This window comes from Rousettus aegyptiacus, unplaced genomic scaffold (genome assembly GCF_014176215.1).
Source record: "Rousettus aegyptiacus isolate mRouAeg1 unplaced genomic scaffold, mRouAeg1.p scaffold_m13_p_3, whole genome shotgun sequence".
Taxonomy (NCBI): domain Eukaryota; kingdom Metazoa; phylum Chordata; class Mammalia; order Chiroptera; family Pteropodidae; genus Rousettus; species Rousettus aegyptiacus.
Window position 1 is genome coordinate 19,149,085 of NW_023416306.1, and position 21,573 is coordinate 19,170,657.

General features: G+C 34.9%; 1 protein-coding gene across 1 annotated transcript in view; it reads right to left on the reverse strand.

Annotated features, from left to right (window-relative positions):
- Positions 1 to 21,573, reverse strand: part of MUSK (muscle associated receptor tyrosine kinase) — an 84,265-nt gene that overhangs the window by 44,531 nt on the left and 18,161 nt on the right. The gene's annotated exons all lie outside the window — the stretch shown is intronic.

The window sequence follows — 21,573 nt, forward strand, 5'->3', positions numbered from 1 at the left end:
TAGATTGCACAACATATTTGAATCCACGTTCAATATTTGGTTGGAATAACTCTTCTAGGAGTTGAGGTTATACGTGTGTGTCCTACATATTTCGAGGGTGAGACTACTGCAGTAATCATCTTATGGGTTCCACTGACTCTGAGAACCTGAAAAAAGCAGGATCCTTGAGAGCCTGGGCGTGAGATATTTCAATCCCATGGGTGCTGTAAAAGTATAGACAGCAGCTGCTGAAGGTAGCACCGATTGTCCCCTTAAAGCTGAATGAGAGCCTGCTGGCAGAAGATGAGAAGAATAAATTGGGGAAGAATAAAATCTAGATTTTTTTTTTCCTGATTGAATTTATAAAGGCAAGAGTTTTTGTTTGGGACTTTAAATTCTTCCTGGAAATTTGGTAATAAGGGAGGGTTTATTTTGTTGCAATTTATAGCTTTTTGTTTGTTTGTTTTCCTTTTGGCTGGAGTATCATTTCGGCTCATTGCAAAACCCCTGACGATCCATACATATTGCACAACATAGCTAAGCATAATGTGAGGTGGTAAATAAAAAAAGTCAATTATCATTTTGGAGTTCAATGCGGCCTAAAAATTAATTTAATACGCTGCTCTGTCCCATATCAGAACCTTCTGGGAGGTTCATTGGGGGAACAGAAAGGTACCTAATAGAACACTGTTGGAATTCCAGTTGGCTTCTTGAATGTGAGACTGTGCTGACAAACTGCTTGCCTCCTCGTCCAAGAGGGAAGGTACACCCTTGGCTGACCATGGGTTTCATCGTTAAGTCCAATGAGGTAAGAGGAAAAATACCTCAGGAATTAAAGGAAAGCTGGTCTCTCTTGCACTCCCAAATTCATGCCAAAGGATAAAGAATAGATACTTGCCCCCTTTTTTTCAGTACTGAAAGACAGCCTCTATCCTTCCTGCTAGTTTGCCTCCCTCAAAGAAGATTGCAAATGTCTTTTGTGTTTCAACTCAAGTGTTTTCTCATCACAATGCTTTCTGGCCCCATCTACCTACCCTTGTTTATGTTTCATCATAGCATTTGTCATCATGTCTTAACTATTGATGTTTGTTTGTTTTTTGGATGTCTCTCCCCCTGGAATGTAATCATCACAAGGGAAGAAGCTTGCTTTGTTTATTAACATAGGCCGATTGATAGATAGATAGATGAGAGAGAGAGAGAGAGAGAGAGAGAGAGAGAGAGAGAGAGAGAGAGAGAGAGAGAGAGATCCAGAATCCTCCATGGCAAGCATTCATAAATATTTGTTGAATGAATGAATAACTCCTCTGGTACGAGTAGGAAAAAAAACCTGTACATGTCAGGAGTGTCTCAGCTCGCTCTAGGCCATCATTCTCCCAGCTACCCTACAAACAAGAGGTTAATGTGTTATAGTTAAGTTCCCCAGGCCGGAGCTTCTCCATTCTACAACTAGGGAAGAGTAGGGGTGGGGGGCTAAGCAGAATAAGGAAACAGAAATTGTGTTAGTCTAATTTTGGGATGAAGGAATAGAAAGTTTTATTTTTCTATCCAGTTTTATCAACAATGAAGCTGATATTTTTATATCCATCTGTATTTGTTATCAGTGTTTGGACATTAAAGGTGAAGAGGTAATGAAAGAAATTCTACCACATTTATCAAACATTAAAAACAATAAAGCCAGTTGCAACTAAAATTAAATGCCAGACTAACCTCCATGAATAATAACGCACCTGAAATAATAAACTTAGACATAGTTCAGTAATAAATTCCCATTATTTTAGTGGTAGCCACAAGCTAAATATATACTCTAGGTCATCAATTTTAAAAGTAATATGATATGTTTCATATCAAATAAAACTTCCATTAAATATCTTTATTTGCATTTTATTGGCATGAAAGATGATATAGAAGTGTTCATTTTTTTTTTAAGAAGTGTTTTTGTTACATAAATAATCTGCTTAATAGAAGGGGCATTAGTAATCTGGAAAATGTTTATAACTGTTTTGATATGGATTTTTAAAGAAAAAAATTATCCAATTCTTTCAGTAGATGGTCTTATCCATCATTCTCCAAATCACTGTGAGCTCTTTCCAACTTGCTTTCCTATTGTTCATCTACAACGTCGAAAACAGACACGGGCCATGTATTTAGCCCTGGGTTTTCTCTCACAGTATTTATGAGTTTTGGCTTTTAATTTATCTTGGATAAGTTTACAGTGCTAACTGCAGGTTGAAAATCTTGTATTCAAAATTGGGCTTAAACAGCCAGTGATTCCAAAGTCCTTTATAGTATAATCGTGTTATATTTCTCCCCCCCCCCTTCTCTCTCTCTCTCGCTCTCTCTCCATTTTTTCAAAGCTCTATCAAAGACATAAAACATTTTATTATTAATTATCATTTTAAGAGGTAATCTGAATTTGTAATGAGAGGATAGAACCATTATTCACACCGAAATGATACTGGTGGTGCAATGAATGGAAAGCTTAATGGGCAGGGGATCCAAATTAAGTCCTAAAATTAATGAGCAGTTTGGCTTGAGATGAATAACCTCTCTTCTCTTAGTAAAGGAATATGACGATAGGAACACTTAAAGTCTCTTGTAAATTCTGTTTCTGAGCAACAATTTCAAAGGACATGATGAGCTCACATGGATTTTATTTTCTCTTGTTCTTTTCTTTCTTGTTTTCTAGTTTCCCTTAAAGAGATTTTAAAGCTTACTTGATTTAAACCAACAATGACTGAGAGAAATAAATTGAAAACAAACACAAACAAAATCTAAACTAAAAAAAAGAAAATCACACAGGAGCAAGTAAAATGATTTTATCTAAATTTAGCTGTAAGCAGCCTGATGTTTAGAAATAGGGAAACATCTGAAATACCTTATTTGAGTTCCTAAGATAAAGAGGTGCTGTTTCAATAATAGCCTAAGGTTTATTCCTAGAGCCAAACTACATTATATAAGAATTTGCGAATTTCATCCCAAAATGTAAAAATTTAAGTTAGAATAGCCCAAAGTTCGAGTCTTAATTGGGATGAGGGTGCTTTCTTGGAAGAAAAACTCTTGTTCTATAGTAGGATTTTTTCCCCCAAACAAACTCGATTTCTAGCCACTATATATATGTGTGTGTGTACAGTTAAAATTAAAGTGTGATTGATTTGGTCTGGTTTGAAGCAAGTGCATAATACTTGTCCTCTTGAAGTAATAACAATAGAAACCTAATCTGACACCTTGACATTTTTATATTCCTCTAAATATTGTAATACCCTTCTCCGCGGGGGGAAAAAAAAAAAAAAGGAAAAGGAAAAGGAAAAGAAAAAGAGAGGCTTTTAGTTAAATGGTAACTTTCTTTTCCAGTCTGGGTGAGATTTATATTCTCGTGCCGATTTATGTCATTTCACTTTGCTTGCATTTTCAGAATTTGGCATACCAAATTTAAACATTTCTGTCAACTCAATCTTTTCTTAATAAAAGTAAATGGTTAATAAATATATTATATAACAAAGCAGCCCATCTGATAACACTGTTAAATGCTGACTGAATATCCCCCATATATCATTTGTTATTTCCAAACAAAATAATGGCCATTAGAATTGTTTATAAGGTCAATAGAAATAATTGAATAGAAACATACATTTAAAAAGAAGCAGTGCAGAAAGAAAAAAAAAATACCTTTGTTATCTTGTTCAGGTTCACTTTCTTCTATTAATAAAAACAAGACCAAACAAATATGATAGACACACAAACAAAAACAACACATCATGAAAAGGGAAATCTTGAACCACAGAAATATCAGTTGTGCAACAGGATTAATTAGAATCTGCTTGTTTCTTATTAAAAAAAAAAAACCAAAAACAAAAACAAAAAGACAAATGCAATCAAGGGAAACTACAGACCTTTTAAAAGCACGCTATTAAATGACATAAAATTTCAAATTATTACTTTGAGTCAGACTGTAAGTATTATACAGAAAAATAAACTATAGCATACCCAACAACATAGCTTATTTATGCGATTTTGTTTTAATGTTGACAATTGCCCTTTCTTTCAAGGTAACAGACTGCCTAGCAGTCTTATAAATTGTGTTTCGTCTTGTACGCTTGGCTTCTCCTCTTACAAGGCCCTGCTGTGAAGTCAGTGATGTTGAATCTGGGATCTCAGCTATCATTTCTATGGCAATAGACTCATGTTGTGGTAACAGAGGATTAGGGGTTTTCTGCAGAACAGAGCCTATCACCAACAGAGAGTCTCTCCTCTGTTTCAACTTCTAAAGGCTGCTTGGGAACAGAGAGAAACAAACTGTCATCTTCTAGGAAACTACCAGTGAAGCAAGTTACAAAGAAAAATGTAAAAACGTCTAAGTTGGGTATACAGAATTGAGAATTTATAAATTTTTTAAAAAATCATAGAAGAGACATAAAATTTCAAATTATTATTTTGAGTCAGACCGTAAGTATTATACAGAAAAATAAACTATAGCATACCCAACAACATAGCTTATTTATGCGATTTTGTTAATTGTTCCAAAGTGTTTAATATAAGTATGTCAGATGTAGGTCCCACATGGAGCTCTATTTTTTGGGGGGGGAGGGGATCAGGGAGGGGGAAGGTTTATTTGTTCTCATCAATTTAGACTTTTCTTCAAATTAGTGGTAAGCTAACTGTTACGTGTTTATAAGTATAAAATAGCAATGCTATTGTTAACTACATTTAATGATAAGGAGGCATTTGCATAGTTCTTCACAGATTATGGATATTTTTCACACATCGTACATTATCTCATTTACCCCTGACCATATCCCTGTGATTGAATATAATTGATATTATTCAGCCCATTTTCCAGACCAGGAATCTGAGACTTACAGATTTGTTGCAGGTACAGAGCATCATAGTGAGAAGGCCGCCTTTTTACACTTAACATCCAATCCTCTTAAATTTAAACGGATTTATGATTTCCCATTTAGACTTCATTCTCTCTGAACTTTTCCTACCTCCACCAGCCAAGTCAGTGGCACATTTTTAATTTAAGTATCAAGGTCAAAGACCACTTAAAACTTCTGTGAACAAAAAAGGGGCTATGTAATAAACCTGACACTCTCGGAGAGGCCACATGACAAGCCTGACAAGCTCAGCGACCGAAAGTAACCACACAGGATGGTCTGATCATAAATTCCTAACTGGGCAGGCTGTGGCAGGTGGTCACGTCTCAGGCCTACAGCTTCCTTAGCAAAGGTCAGCCTTTACCTTAAGCGAGCCCTATCCACAGTTCTTATGCATCTAGGATAACACATCTTTGAAATGTCAGAGTAATTTTCTTTCTAGACCCCTCAAATGCAGGCCCCAGAAAACAAGACCACCAGAGCATGAGACTATAGAACCCCTCGTTGTTATCTTATTCCCCGAATACTATCTCTGTGCGCTGTAAATGTTCATTTTTAACTGCCCTGTACCTACTAATGTAAAAGAAGTATGTAGTTCTTCATTTTGCTTTTTTCCAGTCCTAGAGACTTCCCCACTTTGCTTTCTCTTATCTCCTTAATCCACCACCGATGGATTTCATGTATCTTCCTTAACATCATCCCCTTCGATTCTAAATGCATGAAAAGAAATGAAAAACTGCCATTCTCCAGAGCGTTTTCCCAATCCATTGAGATCTTGCTTCTGGGCACGTCCTCAAAAATTTGGCTCCAACAAACTTATAAGACTTTCCTATAGGTTTAGAGTTCTTTCATTGATACTCCTAAATGGAGTATATTTATGATTAAAAGCCGATGAAGAGGTTATCTGTCAAATGTAGCTCTAAACAAAGCAGTTGTTTTTTACAACAGCCCTAACAGAGTCTGGTAAAGCATTAGTGTGAGAAATATAAGTTTTTTTCCATAGTTATAACTGATCATCCGGACCCTTAAAAACTGCAGAGATTCTCTGTAACACAGACCTTAATCAAAAGAAATGAACCAAAGTCCATGGTTGAACGAGATTAGGCCTGAAAAATTGCTTTGAATGTCTTTGAGTTGGGCATATCATTCTGGTTCGTCAGCACAATTGTGCTTATTTCCCAACTTGAAGAAAATCTGTATTTTTTTTCAACAGCAAAGTTCCTATTTCAAGTGGCTGAGATGGGCATAGGACTCCTACAGGAAGTGTCTTATTCTCTGGCTGCTATATCTCAAAAGTTTTATTCTCTTGAAATTGAAGGGCCTCAGTAAATTTTGAGAATCATATCACTCATCATTTTCTGCTCTTATAGTACTCTTTTTAGGATACTGGAGCAAGTGCAGGTAGATTCTGAGTTTTCAATTTTGCTTCAGGAATCTTTATTTTACTGGGCTGTACTCCAAGTATACTCTGAGGACAATGCTGATTTTCCTTCACTATTTTTCACTTTGTTGTTATTGTTGTAACTATTATTCATTTTGCTCGATTTGTTTGGAATTCAAAGAAGTGCGAAGTTTTGAAAGAAGGCATCCATTTCCTCCACTGCAGATATATAGGACCAATTCAAGAGCTGAAAGAATGTCTAAGATTTGCCATTTTCCTAGGATGAGTCTTAGAAATCTTACCAGAAATCCATATAGACTCTCAAAATTACTTTCCATGCATAAATGCAAATACACATCTCTATACATACATGTTTATATATGCTTATGTATTAATATACACACACAAGTACACACATTCACACACAATTGTGGTTACTTTAAGTTAGCGAGAATAATGCAAGCATAATCTGTAAAATCTATTTAAGCTTGAGTACCCCCGTTCAGTGTATGGGATCGTCATTTTGAGGTCAAACGTAGCTCTGGTTTTTCCATATATCCTTCTTTCCTGGACTACTATGATCCCTCTTGACATCTGAACTTACTGTTATATCACTTATCAATTTTTAAATTTTTCGCTTCATGGTCTTTATTATCACTTGATTGCTAAATTCTCATCTAACCGCTTTATGTGTAATGGATTTGTGGTCTTGTCTCCCAAACTGATTTGTAATCTCCTTTGGCAAGTGGGGGAGAGGCAGCACCCCACACTTTACTTCTGTTGTGTTTTTTTTCACCCCCTTAATTCATTCAGCACAATCTCTTAGGAAAAAAAAAAATTAGATTAGTGATGCATTTTCCCTCTCTGCTTTCTTGAGATTGTTCAGTAGAACATTTAGCAGAAGAAATCAGAGACTTCTCTTTTTGGAATAATCTGAGTTATAATCAACATCCAAATTAAATAATATATTCATCATTTTCTTGAACATTTTGATTTATGGGGAACTTAGTACTATTTTTTTTTAAAGAATATGCTCTAAAGAAAAATGAAACTAGTCTTCTTATAATTAATTACTACCCATAAGACTTAGTATCCACTGGACAATAAAAAATTTATCAAATATTTTTCCAAGCTTGCTAGCCTCAATTCACCATCCTGATTGCCTACTTATGAATCTCTTATCTTACACTCTTATTTGAACTTATCTGGAACTGAAAGTAAAATACATACAGAGTCTCATAGATTTAAAAAATGCAAGACTCTCAATTCTCTACTTCTATGAATATAAATTTGCATAAGTTTTTATTCGCAGTCATAAAATAATACAGTTGGGTCACTGCAAATTATGGATTTCATGATTTTATACATACTCTTATCTCCCCAATTTTGAACATGAGTGAATAAGAAAGAGAGAGTATGATTTGATTCTAAGAAAGATAAAATAAGTTTTTTTCTACTCAATTCACTGTATTAGTTGATTGGAGAAGGAATTTAGTGGGAAAATGTATACAGGAGGAGGAAAAGCCATCAAGGTTTTCTGGAAGAAATACAAAGAATACATTTAATAAAATTATACTGGTCATGTAGACCTTGTGGAGAGAAAGAAAGAAAACTAAAGCGGAAAATAGGCAGAACTGTGGGACAGTTTGCATTCTGTTGACTGTAGAAGTGAGGAGTGCCAAGAAGATAATAGGAATTTAGCTACCTCAAGTTGAAGTCTCATGGAGGCTGAAATAGCACATTTCTTGCTCTTTATAGGATGACATTGTTTATAATTTTCTTGATAGTCTATATCTTAAAGACATCCGTGACCACCTGGTACTCTAAGAATACCATTCTAGGGTTTTTTTTCTAAGGGCATATTCAGAAATTGAGAACTCAAAATAAATAAGATCACTTCCTTACAGTTATACACAATACCCTTGCAATAGTCTAGGCAAGCAGATCTGGATTTGAATCCCCATTCTACTGCTTACTAGCTATTTGATCTGGGTTACTGCTTAATTTCTCTGAACTTCAGTTTCTTCATGCAGAAAATGTAGATATCAGCTCTCTCATAGAATTATGGAGAAGATGAAATGAAACAATTTGTATAAAGCAGTTAATATGGCAACTAATACACATCTAGAAAGTATTTAAAGCTAATTTTGAAACCAGGCCTTCTAGCACATTCTCTCTCTCTCTCTCTTTCTCTCTCCCCCTCCCTTCCTCACTCTCTCCTTCCTTCCTTCCTTCCTTCCTTCCTTCCTTCCTTCCTTCCTTCCTTCCTTCCTTCCTTCCTTCCTTCCTTCCCTTCCCTCCCTCCCTCCCTCCCTCCCTCCCTCCTTCCTTCCTTCCTTCCTTCCTTCCTTCCTTCCTTCCTTCCTCCCTCCCTTCCTTCCTTTTCTTTCTATCTATTTCTATCTCTAGATTATCTTCGTAACTCATGAAAGCTATTCCTCCAACTGACTTTAAAGAAAAGGGTTTTTAAACTTTTATTTTCTTTTTTAATTTCAATCTGCATTAGCTAGCTACATTTCAGATATTGATCATGTCGAATACCCTTTTTGTAGGTGTTAAAAGCATGTGCTTCAATCAATTCCTTAATTATCTGAGAAGAGAGGAATCACTCTGTAGAAAAAGAAATCGATTTTTCAGATCCTGTTACTAAAACATAGATGTTAATTAATACTATATTATCTGACTCTTGTTTGTAAATGGGCTACATTTGTCTTATCTAGCATCCTATTTTAGGAATTGTTGAATTAGAGATGCCTGATAGAAGACAAGCATCACAAAGTACAGAAAGAGTCATTTTAACTGTTTTTATTTTTTACTTAAAAAAAAAAAAGGCCGAGGGGTGATTGAAAAGTAATCACATTGTGGTTCTGCGGTATTTGGTTTATGAACTGATTCTTTTTTGTTTGTTTGTTTTCCAATTATTAAAGAAAAACCTGATATTTATAATGACTGACCTAAGTCAATACCTGGTTTTTCTTTCTTGACTTCTTGGTAGCTAAAGCAAACAAACCTGATCCTGGTATGCTGCCCCATAGCCGTTTACATTTCTGTCCCCTTTGAAGCCGATTGATACTCAAGGAGGTTTATCCCCTGTGGCTCCCTCTCTGAGGGAGTCAGAATGCAAGCTCCCTTAGAAAACATCCACGACACCCTCACAGCCACGCTCAAAGTAAGGTTTGCCTGTCTCTGTGACCTCATGATTCTCCCAAGTGACTTGGGTTGGGAACATTTCTGTGACCTTTGGGAGAATAATATTTTTCTAGCTTGTAAATATGGGTGCTGAATAATGACTACAAGCATGAAGTGTTTACCAACTAATTCAGACAAGAGTCACCCTGGGTTAACTTGTTTTTATTTTGGTCTCAGATTTAGATAGAGCAACTATTTAAGCATAGTTTTGTTAAAATCATTCTGAAAATAGATTAGGAGTTTAACCATAAACCAAAAAAAAAAAAAAAAAAAAGTTAGCCTTCAGTTCTGATTCACATTTTTCATTCATTCATTCATTCTTTTTTTTTTTTTAAGTCATTTTCTGGTTTTAATGGAGAGAGATGGCTAACCTGCTTAATTACCAGAACAGAAGACTTTCTTAGTTTACCTTTTTAAAAGGTTTTTATTCTGAAATAATCTGAGATTTACAGATGAGTTACAAGATAGTATAGAGAGTTTCCATGTATCCTTCATTCAACTTCCTCTATTATTAACATTTTATATAATCATAGAACTTTTATCAAAATCTTACTTTACTTCCAAATAATATTGTTTACTCACTCTCATGAAAAGGAAGATACCTGAGCTCTGACATCTGTCGAAGAAGTTGAAGTTTATTAAAAACCAGAATTTTAAAATTTTAATTATTTTTATTTTATATATATATTTTTTATTTATTTATCTGGGAAAAGAAACAGCAGTCATAACTTTAATCTTAAGCGACACCATAGTACCCTGCTTGTTCAAAGTAGCTTGGATAGGGAACATTTCTGTGGCCTTTGAGGAGGGATTCCAGATGCCCAAATAGGGCCATAGGACTCCAAACTGCATATTCCCATGCTGAGGAGAGGGTAGATACATACCCTCCTTGGACATCCTTTTTAAATAAGAAAGGATGCCACAGAGTATAATCTCAGTGTTAGCCATTGAGTCAAATCTCAGCTCCTTCTGGTTTTTATGATACCACTAATAGAAACTGTCCCAAACTCTCCAGTCCTTTTACTCCCTGGTTATGAATGAGTGTCAGCCTGCGCTTGTATGATCCATCTGCATTTTCCCCTCCCACGGTGTGTTATGATCTGTACCATGAGCTGGTTGCTATTCATCAATCAAAGCCCTCTTGGACCTCACCTCTCTGAAGCTTTCCCTGACCTCTCACTATCTCCCCTGTCCTGGGTATGTATCCTGCACAGACTTCTATCATTACAAATATATTGGACTTTAATTATTGTAATTATTTGCTTGCATGTCTATATTCCTCACTAAGCTTGAAAACTTTTCAAGAAATAAACCATATCTTATTTATCTTTGTATCCTTAGGTGTTAGCATAATACATGAAATATAGTAGGCACTAAACAAATGAATAAATTTAAAGCTATCCTTACATTTACCCTACTAATTGTGGATAAGCTAACTTTTTCTTAAAATTTTAAGCTTTAACTGGAATAAAGACATTGCAAGTAGAAATCCTTAAGTCAATGTTTCTCAAAGTGTGATTCATAGACTACCTGCATGAGGATTATTTGGGAAATTGTTAAAAGGCCTTAACACAGACCTATTAGTTCTGAATTTCTGGAAAATGCATCTTGGTGCTCTGCCTTTAAATAAGATCTGAATTGATGTTTGAGAACTACTACCTTGAAGGAAAAGTTCCATTAATCTATCAACTTTGTTATTTCCATTTCTTTCCATGGAAGTTTTGAAGTAGGTATAATCAATGATGTGACAATAAATTAAATGAAATAACATATTAGTGTCACGGAAAAGGACAGTTTGGGTTGGTTTAGAGTAACAGATACTATGACTAAGCTTCAAATTAGATTCTGAGATACATGCCAGGTAGCACAGAAAATGAGGTAAAAGAAAATAAATAGTTCTCATTATAAAAAGGAAAACAACATGCCAGTTTCTCAGAAGAGACTGTTCCCCAGGCCCTGGCACTAAATTTTTAAAGCAATTTCTCATTGGAGATTTACTTCAGAGCAGTGAGTGATGGAATGACCAATATTTTCAATAAGATGTTTGCCAAATAGTTGTTTTCTTAGTGAGTAAAGTATGATGTAAGCTTGGGAGACACACTAAGGTTGCTGTGACTTTCATGTTGTTATACTATTTTTTTTTGGACAGGTTGACTTTCAATAGCTCCCTTCTAGCTTTTCAGTAAAGGCACATCTTCACACAGCTTCTTAGATAAGCTGCCTTAGATCACTCGTCACAGTGGGGCCAAAGCAAAGTTGTAATCTCTAACAAGCACCAAGAATTCAGGTGCAAAGCATTGCTGATCGAGGGTAGATTTATGTTCTTTGGAAACGAGAGGAGCAGTTGGTAAGGTTGACATTCTATTTATGAAATTTGAGAAGCCCGACCAGTAATAATCTCTGGGAAGAAGTCACCCAGCTCTATAACAATGTAAACAACAGACAACAATACCAACAACAGCCATTTGTCAAAGAGCTACCATGTGGACATTAGATACATGTAATCTAAGTCCATTTTAAGAACTCTATGCTCTTACTGCCCCCATTTCACAAATGAGGAAATACACCTTTAGAGGTTAAGTAAATTATCCAACCTCACATAACTAGTAAGTGGCAGAGTCAGGATTAACACCCAGGTTTATCTGATGCTAAAGCATGTGAATGCTCCAGAGTGCTGATTACACAGCATAAATATAGAGAAAGGAAAGACTCAAGAATGGGGTAATGGAAGGTGTCTTGGTCTTGGAATCATAACAGCCAAGCTCCTTGCTAACTTGAGTAAAGTAATATTTCTGGTCTCAAGTTTCCTTTTCTGCAAAGTAAGGGATTGAGCTATGTGACTTATAGGGCCCCTCCAATTTAAAGTCTACGATTCCTCTTCTGACAGGATGAAAGTTAATAAAAATCAACTCGATTTTAAGTAAAAATGTAGTTTGAACTTTGTGTTGCTTCTACCACAAAGATAAAAATGACATATGGAATAAAGAGCTATAATTGTCTTCACAAGCATTTAATCGCTTTTGTTGCACAGAAGTTACATTACTCTTAGAACGAACATTGATTATTGTTATTTGAGTGATTTCTCTGTGTCAAGCACTCTTGTAAGAGCCTTCAGGATATTACCTGTTTATCCTCCTACAATTTATGAGGTAGAACATATTGTTAACCTCATTTTACAGGTGGAGAAAGTGAGGCACAAGTTACACAAGTGGTAAATGGTGGAGGCAGGATTTGAACTCACGTAGTTTGCTCTTGACTCTGGAGCCCAGATAATTTTCTTGATTCTAGAGTCCATGTTATTAGCCAGAGTGTTAAGTTCCCTCCAAAGCTCATGCCTGTATATTCACAAAACCATATTTATTCATGGAAATAAATATACTAATTAGAAATTGAAAGTCATATATTTGATTTCTGAAGGAGTAACTGAATGTAATAGTATTGAAATTCCAAACTCCTATAGAGTTCTAATGGCTTTCCATGATATTTATGCATGATTCAAAATGGTTACATTTTGAAAATAGGCCTTGTGATGGCATGGCCTTCTTTCTCTTGCGCAGTACCTGTAAATCACTCGATGAATCTTTGTTGGATGAATTAATGCATTAAAAAGAAAACACTATTTTTTTCCTTTTTGGTGTATGTATGTTTGTACTTGTGCATCTCATTTTAATAACTAAAAAGTGAAAATAAAATCTTACCCCAATTAGAGTAGGCATATTTCATGTCATAACATCTTATTTTAAATAATATCAACATTACATTAAACAATTCAATTATCTTAAATGGTTTAAGACAAATCTTTGAAGCACATTTTCTTCAAATCTGCCTAACTGATCCTTAATTTGAACTATTATCTATTCAGTGCTATTGTCTTTATAAAACTTTTTTTCCCTTAGAGACCTTTACTGATAACTCTTCAACCAAAGGACCACTTTACCATTGTTTCTCAAAAGCACTACAGAAGTTTTAGATGAGAATGCAAAATAATCCCTTTCAGTCAGAACAATGGGTCAAACTCTTCTTTCAGAGCATGCACCCTAATAATTTGGCAGGCTTAATTTCCCCTTGATAGCCCCCACGGGTATCAAAGGTTTATGCCTTTTTTGTTTGTTTGTTTGTTTGGCTTTTAAATACAAAATGTACTCATGACAGCAAATCAAACCTGTTAGTGGCATCAAAAAGTAGAATCGATGCCGGGAACGGGACCACTGCAAATTTTATTAAAATTGCAATCACTGAGAGCACAACACACATTGGGGTTTTAAATACCTCTCTCTGTGGCATTTGTCATATTAAGAGCTGTAGCATAAACAAAGGAAAAAAACAAATCAAATGTTATGTAAACATGACGTGATCACTTCCGCTATTCTAGATTCAGTAAGGAAATCCAATCACTAGGAAAGAAGACAGCCAGACATCTAATATTTTTGAAACCAGTCCCCATCTCTTATAGTTATATCTATTGATGTTTGCCTATATTTAGTGATTTGTTTTGGTCTTTTGGAATTCTACTCATTGTTTTGTATACTGCATATGTCTGCAAAAATTCTTGAAAAATGCCTCTGATAGACCTGGTCAGTCCTAAAGGTATGTAGTGAAGCCTTTTAGACTGCCAAGCTGACAATGATGGAGACTGAGGTACTGTGGCCACTTAAATTTGCCAAATGGCTCACTTTTCATTCTCCCAAGTATTGACACAGGGTTCTGCTTTAGAGGTTCCTAGCAAATGGGAAGTTGTTTAAACCTTGGGGAAACCTACGATAACACCCTACCTGGAAGGGCTCTGTTCTGGTTCTTCTCTGCTCCTAGGACTTTGACTGGCAGCTTTGTATTGGTTTTGATCCACTACTTCCCACTGGTATTGCTGATTGAGACCCTCCCTTGATTCCACTTCACTTTTGCCCAGTCTTTTCCTTAATGGCTTAAAACTCCAAGGTTAAATGAGGTAATAGAAAATGCAATCAACAGGGAGCCCCGTACATTGCAACATCCATCTCTTTTAATTTGGGTCTCAACCAGTTTCTATACCCAAAGTAGGATTCTGAATGTACTAAGATCCATACTCAGCTCCAAACAAATAAATCATTTCAAAATAAGTAAATCAAAGAACATAAAGAAAATATAAGGAACATATGTAAGAGTATAAAGGAAATATTAAAAAAAAAATGAGATATTTATACATTTTTAAGTGGATCTTTTCCAATGATTAAAAAACTCCTAACAATGACTTCTCCAGGTATAAAACAAGAAGAATTAACACTATCACAGTACAAGCATTTAATTTCTGTGATGTAGTGTTTATTGAACACTTTTTAAAAAGGGACAATGTCCCCCTAATCAAAAACAAAAAGGAAAATCAGAATCTTGCATGTGAGAGATCATCTAAAGCCGCCATGATGGCAGCCTCTCCTTGAAAACTCCAGCCCTACTACTGAAATCATCTCATTCTATTGTCTTGACACTCTGCTACTGAGTGTCTATCTTTCTGGCCTTTAGAATACTCAGGAGAAAACTGTTTCAGTAAAGACACATAAGAGAAACAATATGGATCTTTCTTTGGATACATACCATACTTAATAGAACATGAAGCAGATTGGAGTAAGAGACAAGACTCTCAGAAGAGAATTCCTTCTATAGGGCACTGAAGAGTCATTTTGTCTCTGTTTTCAATCTAACAAAATTAATATGGAGCAAATCTAAATGTTTGGGGGGGTGGCTACATGGAATCATGTTACTGAACATGATGCTTTTATTTCTAATTAAAAGAAATGATCTCAAACTGAAGGAATATTTCTAGTTAAATATAAGGAAATCTTTATGAGCCGACATGATTGATTTACCTTTGTTTTATCATTGTATTCATTTTCATATTTGGAGACAGCTAGGGAAGGATCTTAGCTAGAGGCAGAAGCCACAAACTAGTGTGACTGCTTTTTAAGATCAACAAGACAAATCTCAGTTTCAGAGATATTAAAATGTACAACAAAGAAACAAAAAATTAATCAATCATGATTAGAAACCAATGATTCTGAGATGCAACCCATTTTAATATTTAATATTTTAAAATATTAAAAATGAGACTCTTAGAATCAATGAAATATGACATATAGATTTCTCTGGTACTCATCACATCCTGCCACGAAACCATTCCTAAAGGCCATTGTCTCAGAGGTACCTGAGACAGAGGTTAACTTTTCAAGAGGTTAACAAGCCTCCGCAGCTGTGAGACCCATGACTCTTTTCTGTCTTCCTGGTGATTATGGAATTTGGGAAACCACAGACACTCCCCTGCCAAGGTCAGATCAGTATACTTTATCATTCTCACTTAGTAGTGCTTCATTTTCATCGGGAACTTACTTTTATTTTGCTTTATGAGTCAATAACACCCAACCAAGTATAGACAATGTTCATTGAGAAATCAGAATCCAAACTGAATTTTAGTGTTGGATCCTCCGAGCCACTATAGAATCATAAATTCCAGGTTTCTGCTCATAAGTAAGATAGGAGAGTCTAATGGGGAGAGAATCCACCAGCAGCTTCAAATCTCTGAACCCTTTCACTTCCCACTCCATCGTGGTGCCTCCCTTACTTCCTCTTGCAGGCCTCACGTTTGCTGTCCTAATGGATTGATTCCTTCCCTAAGGAAATGGCACGTTCCATGTTCTGTTCACCAGGTCCTTGCCCTCCACCTCAATTCTTCAGCTAACAGCCAAGTGTTGTGAATATCTTAATCAACATAGGGATCAATTGCCTTTGACAAACTTTTACCATCCCTTTGTTTGTTCTAGGGCAAAATGGAGCAACAGAGCTGCAAAAATAATATTTCGAAACAATGAATAGGAAAGTTAATGTCATTTTTTTCAAAATAGTATGTTTGGGAGATATAATTTTTTCTGAAGCATAAATACATGTATCAATTCTTCCTAATTATAAAGTCTCTTTAAAAAGTTTAAAAAGGTATAAAGCTATATAAAGCGTATGGTAGAAGTTAACCCCTTATATAATTCCATATGCAGAGATAATAACTATTAACAATTTGCTATATATACTTGAATATATAATAGTATAACACTGTTTTTTACTTTTTTACTTATAAACATGTGACTATTTCCAATGAGTTAATATTTCTAAAGAAATAGAACACTGCTTATATAGCCTATGGTAAGTACTATATATGTACTTATTAAATAAATCATAATAAACAGCAAATACTTATATCGTGTTTACAGTGTGACTATATTAATTCACATAATCATTGCAGCAACCTAAGAGGTAGGTGCTGTTTTTACCCCTATTTTAGAGGTGAGGAAACAGAGGCTCAGAGTTGGGAAACAGATCCAAGTCACATACATAGTAGATAGTTTTAACTTTAGAAGTCAATATGTGCAGAGCGATCTCATTCTTTTTAATGGCCTCATGGAATTTCATCACATATTTTGCCAGTCTCCTGTTGATGCGAATTTAGATTAAAAAAAATTTTTTTACTATTATAAATAACTTTCTGATAATCTTGACCATACACTTGTATAAACAATTCGTTTAGATAAATTATCAGAAGTTAAATTATTGAGAAAAATCTATACATAATTTAAAGTGTGATTTTATTAAAAACTGACAACAACAATAGCAACAAAAAACAAAAAAAGACCTTCACTAGCTCTACCTAATTATAGGAATAGTTGAAAGTATCAGCTCCCTCACTCCTATTTATTGCTGTCATTCTAATTGCTGTCTTTTAAAAGTAATCTGTTCTTTCTTTAATAATTTAAGATCACCTCTTTTTCTTTGGTATTCATTATGATATGTCTGGGTGTGAAATTATTTATATATCTGCTCTTTATTTTTACTGATTGGAAGTTGGTGTGCTTTTCGTACTTGAAGACAGTTTTTCATCAATTTTGGCAAGTTTCTAATCATTATTCTTTTGAGTATAGCTTATTGTATTTTCTATATTCTCTCTTTCTATAATTTATATCCTTAATTATTTCCTAAATTCAATTTCATCTTTACCATCTCTCTGCACTGAAGTCTAAATTCTGAAGAAGTGACTTCTAATGTATGAATTATCTCTTTATCTCCAATATGTCATTACTTAATCATTGAATTTTAATTGTAATCATTTTTTATTTAAAATTATATTTATCTGAACTGCTTTCCTTCTTAATTATTTTTATTTTTCTTTTTGCTCTTTCTTTTGTGTCTTTTAAATTAGTTTAAACATATTTATTTTATAATCTCTATTTTATTGTGGTGTTAACTGAATTTCCTGGGGTTTCAGTGCCTTGTATATTGTATCAGCTAACTCTCACTCTGGAAAGATTGTTTTCTGTGGATGCTATAATGTTGCATTGTGAGCTCATCCTTAGTGTGGCTTTTTTAAATAAAAATCCTATCTAACCTGGGCAAGATATTTCTCTTTAGAGTTTTTATGCTGTTGTTAAATTTTTGGCCTGGTATCAATTTTCATGTTAATTTCTCCAGCTGGCAATTCCCAGACTGTACTGGCAGTATAAATACTAAGCTTATGTGATATATAGTCTTGAGTGTTGAATATCCCATTCATAAGAAGACTTATTTTTTCCTCTCTTACACCTAGAATTCATATAGAGACAGACAAACCTCTGTTGTCTTTCTTTGCCTGTGGATAGAATTCTTCTGGTCCTTTCATGCCTGTGATTCTCAGGTTTCTGCAAGGGTCTCAGTGCTTACCTCCACTTCGCAGCAGCTCAGAACCTTTCTTCCTGTTCTTAACATCCTTCAAACCAGTGTTCTAGATTATAGAGGTGGGCACAACTCTCCTTCCCTCTAGGATAATGCAGGATCAGTTCATAAACTTACTGCTCTGTTATTTAAATTCCTATTAATTCCTGGCCTCTGGAGATTTGCATCTTATTCATGTGTGTTATACAACTAACTCAGCATTTCTGGATGTTATAGTTGGAAGCTTTTCATATTATTTCATCTGTCAAAATGCTGGAGCTGCGTGTCTAATCCTAAATTTGCATGTTCAGTATATAAAGATTCTATGATTCATCACTTCGACCGTTCTCTTGTAATGTTCTCAAATCCTTTGCCCTAGTGCTTGCATCTTCAGCCTTTGGATTTGGCTTTTTCTAAATGTATACGTGTACTGTTGAGCAATGCTGGGGGCAGAAAAACCCTGCAAGTAGGCAAATGGACGCCGCTCTATATTAACGACCCGTTCTCTACTTAATGTTGCTCAGGAATCCTGGTTTCCCTCATGAGTCATCTCTCCCATTCCCCACAGCTATTTTAAAACCTACTCTCCTCATCCCTCTGCCCCCCTTTACAGAAATATTTTCGGAAGATAACCTTACTTTCTGCTTCCTAGAAGAAATAGAGACCATCAGAACAGAGCATTCTCAAATGCCATCATTAAACTTATTTACTTGTTTATATTTATATGGGAATACACCCCTTTCTCCATTCTTCCTATTACAAGGAAGGAAGTTCTCTTTTCCTTCCTAAGTACAGCGGTCATATAATAATTTATCATCAAAGCCTGGATACTTTTGAAAGTAAAAGAGGGACTCTATTAATAATTATTCCAGGACAACAGGTGTAAGCCAGAATGTCCTGGGAAAACTGGGACATGTGGTCACTCTCTGTATAAAGTTCATCGCATCACTTGTCCCCTGAACATACACCCCTTGGCCTTGTCAAGCACCACCAATAGTCCCTTGAATTTTCGCCCCCTCTCATATGTTCAAATTTTCCTTCTCCCTGGGCTCCCTCTCATTAATATTTTAACATTTTCAATCTTTTAAAAAGATAAATCTTGCAAAACAACACTACCTATCTGCCATTTATACCTTCAACTAGTGCTCACTTTTTTTGACTCCACTTTTTTCCCTGACAAATTTATTGAGAAATGTATCTATACCTGACTGATTCTTCTTCTCCTTTTTTTTTTTTTTAGCTCCTATTCTTCGTTATTTATATAATTCTGGCTTCTTTCATAATCCCCATTCTGACACTATTCTCGACGATGTCACACATGATTATCTTGTTCTTTAATAGAACAAAGAGTATTCAACATTACTGAATCTCTTAGACACATTGATCTGTACAGCCTTGAGTTGGTTATCATCACTATTCCTCACTTTCCTAAAATGGCACAATAAGGATTAAATAAAATAATCCATATAAGCCATTTAGCATTTAAAAATGTTAGACATCCCATTGCTTATCCTTTTAGAAAAACATCCATGGTTGACCATGCTTGAGTTAGATGGTTCCATCAATAATTTTTATGTCACTGTCTGAACCCTGTTAGATAAGACAGAAAGGTAGAATATCTTTGCATTGCCATTGTAGAAGTGCAGCAGCCTGAGGATGGCAATCTAGAAAGAGGGGTTTACTTCTGTGTTGAAGGATGTTTCTTTCATGTTTGTCATGGCATCTAAGATATAGTGAACACACTATACCAAATCTATAGTCTGGTGTGCTTATCCTCATTAGAAGCTAGCAATGGTAGACGAAGCACTATCTTTTCCTAACATAACCATTTGCAATAAGTGTAGCTCAGCATCAAATGGCATTTATAGCATTCTCATTTTAATTTGCTCAAATTAATTTGCAGAGTTACTGACACAATATACAACAAATGCCCATCTGCCCTGACGGACCATGGCCCAGATTGATCTTTGGCCCTCACCATTGCCAACCTAGCAGGCATTTGCAGGCACTTTTAGGATCCTTTCAGTTGCTTCTCTGTTGCTTTTTCACCTGTTCTGAGTTGATGGTTGAATCGACCCTTCCTTAAAAAAGGTCATGTCTGCATAGGTATATCTTGTGGAAATGCCTCAACTATTTCTTTAAGTAGAAGCCAACCATTCAGAGCTACAACCAAAACAGATTTGCTGTAATTTTTATGTTCTAATAGTAATAATTATAGTTGATTCCATTTATTAAATTCATATTATATACCAGCAATTGTGTTAATCATGTCACAAATTTTCATGTATATTGACAATTTAAATAGGGACTAGGATAAAGTAGAAATAGACATGTGTGCTAAAATCATCATCTTATCTACTGTTAGAGTAACTTTAAATGACAATATTATGAGCTCTCAATACTAGCAAGTTTAATAAAACCACTAGCAGTTATTAACTGTTAAAGCAATGAGCATGAGCATGACAATTTAAATGTTAGGAAGAAAGAAGAAAGTATTCAGTTTTACTAATAAGCATGATACAAAATTAAATGGCAAGACAAAACTGTGTAAGTGGACTCCAACTAATTGAAATTTTTGATAATTTTCTCTAGGCCAAAGCTCAAGCAAATGATTTCAATATCTATGAAGACAATAGCCTAAAAAAAAATCAGTATTACATATTATAATATACAAGCTCATATATTGAGGAGAAAAATCTTTATGATATTGTATATAAACGAGTAGCATTTTATATCATTCCACATATAGTTCAAGGAAACACTGAATCCAGGCAGATATTCAACATGTCTAAGTGTGTAACTGAGTGTGTTTGTATGTTTATTTTTCACTGAATAATTAACATCAATTGGTTGTTGTATACTGAGCTTTATATATCATTGATAATTTAGGAGATATTAAATTATAGCAACTATGCTGAAAATATATCTATATTATATCTGACAGGCTCTACTCCCACCAACCACATTCTTTTCCATGAAGAATTAATGGAAATTATAGGAGCAGTTGATGCAATGGCATGATAAACATGTTAGCTCAAGTGGAAGTGAACGTAGGAAATGAGATCATTAAAGCTTTGAGAGGAATAATAGGAAATAAAAATAATCTTAAAGGAGCTAATAGAAAACCATAAGGTTAAGAAGGAAGAGATGTAGGGAAGAATAAATTTTGGCTTAAGAGTAAGATGAAATCAAAATATGCTGCGACGAACCCTAGAAATCTTTCTCAATTAAAAGAGAATATAATTGTGCCATATGGAATAGTCCAATCACTCTACCAATCAGAAAAAAGCAGAAAAATAGGTGGTGATTATTATAGTCAAGACTTATCGAGTGTTTAAAAAGGGCCAGATATGCTGCTAAATACTATCAATATCTTAGTTCATGGAGTACTCAAAACAGACCCCACTGAACGGTTGAAAAAACTTGGAACCAGATAGGTTAAGTCTATGG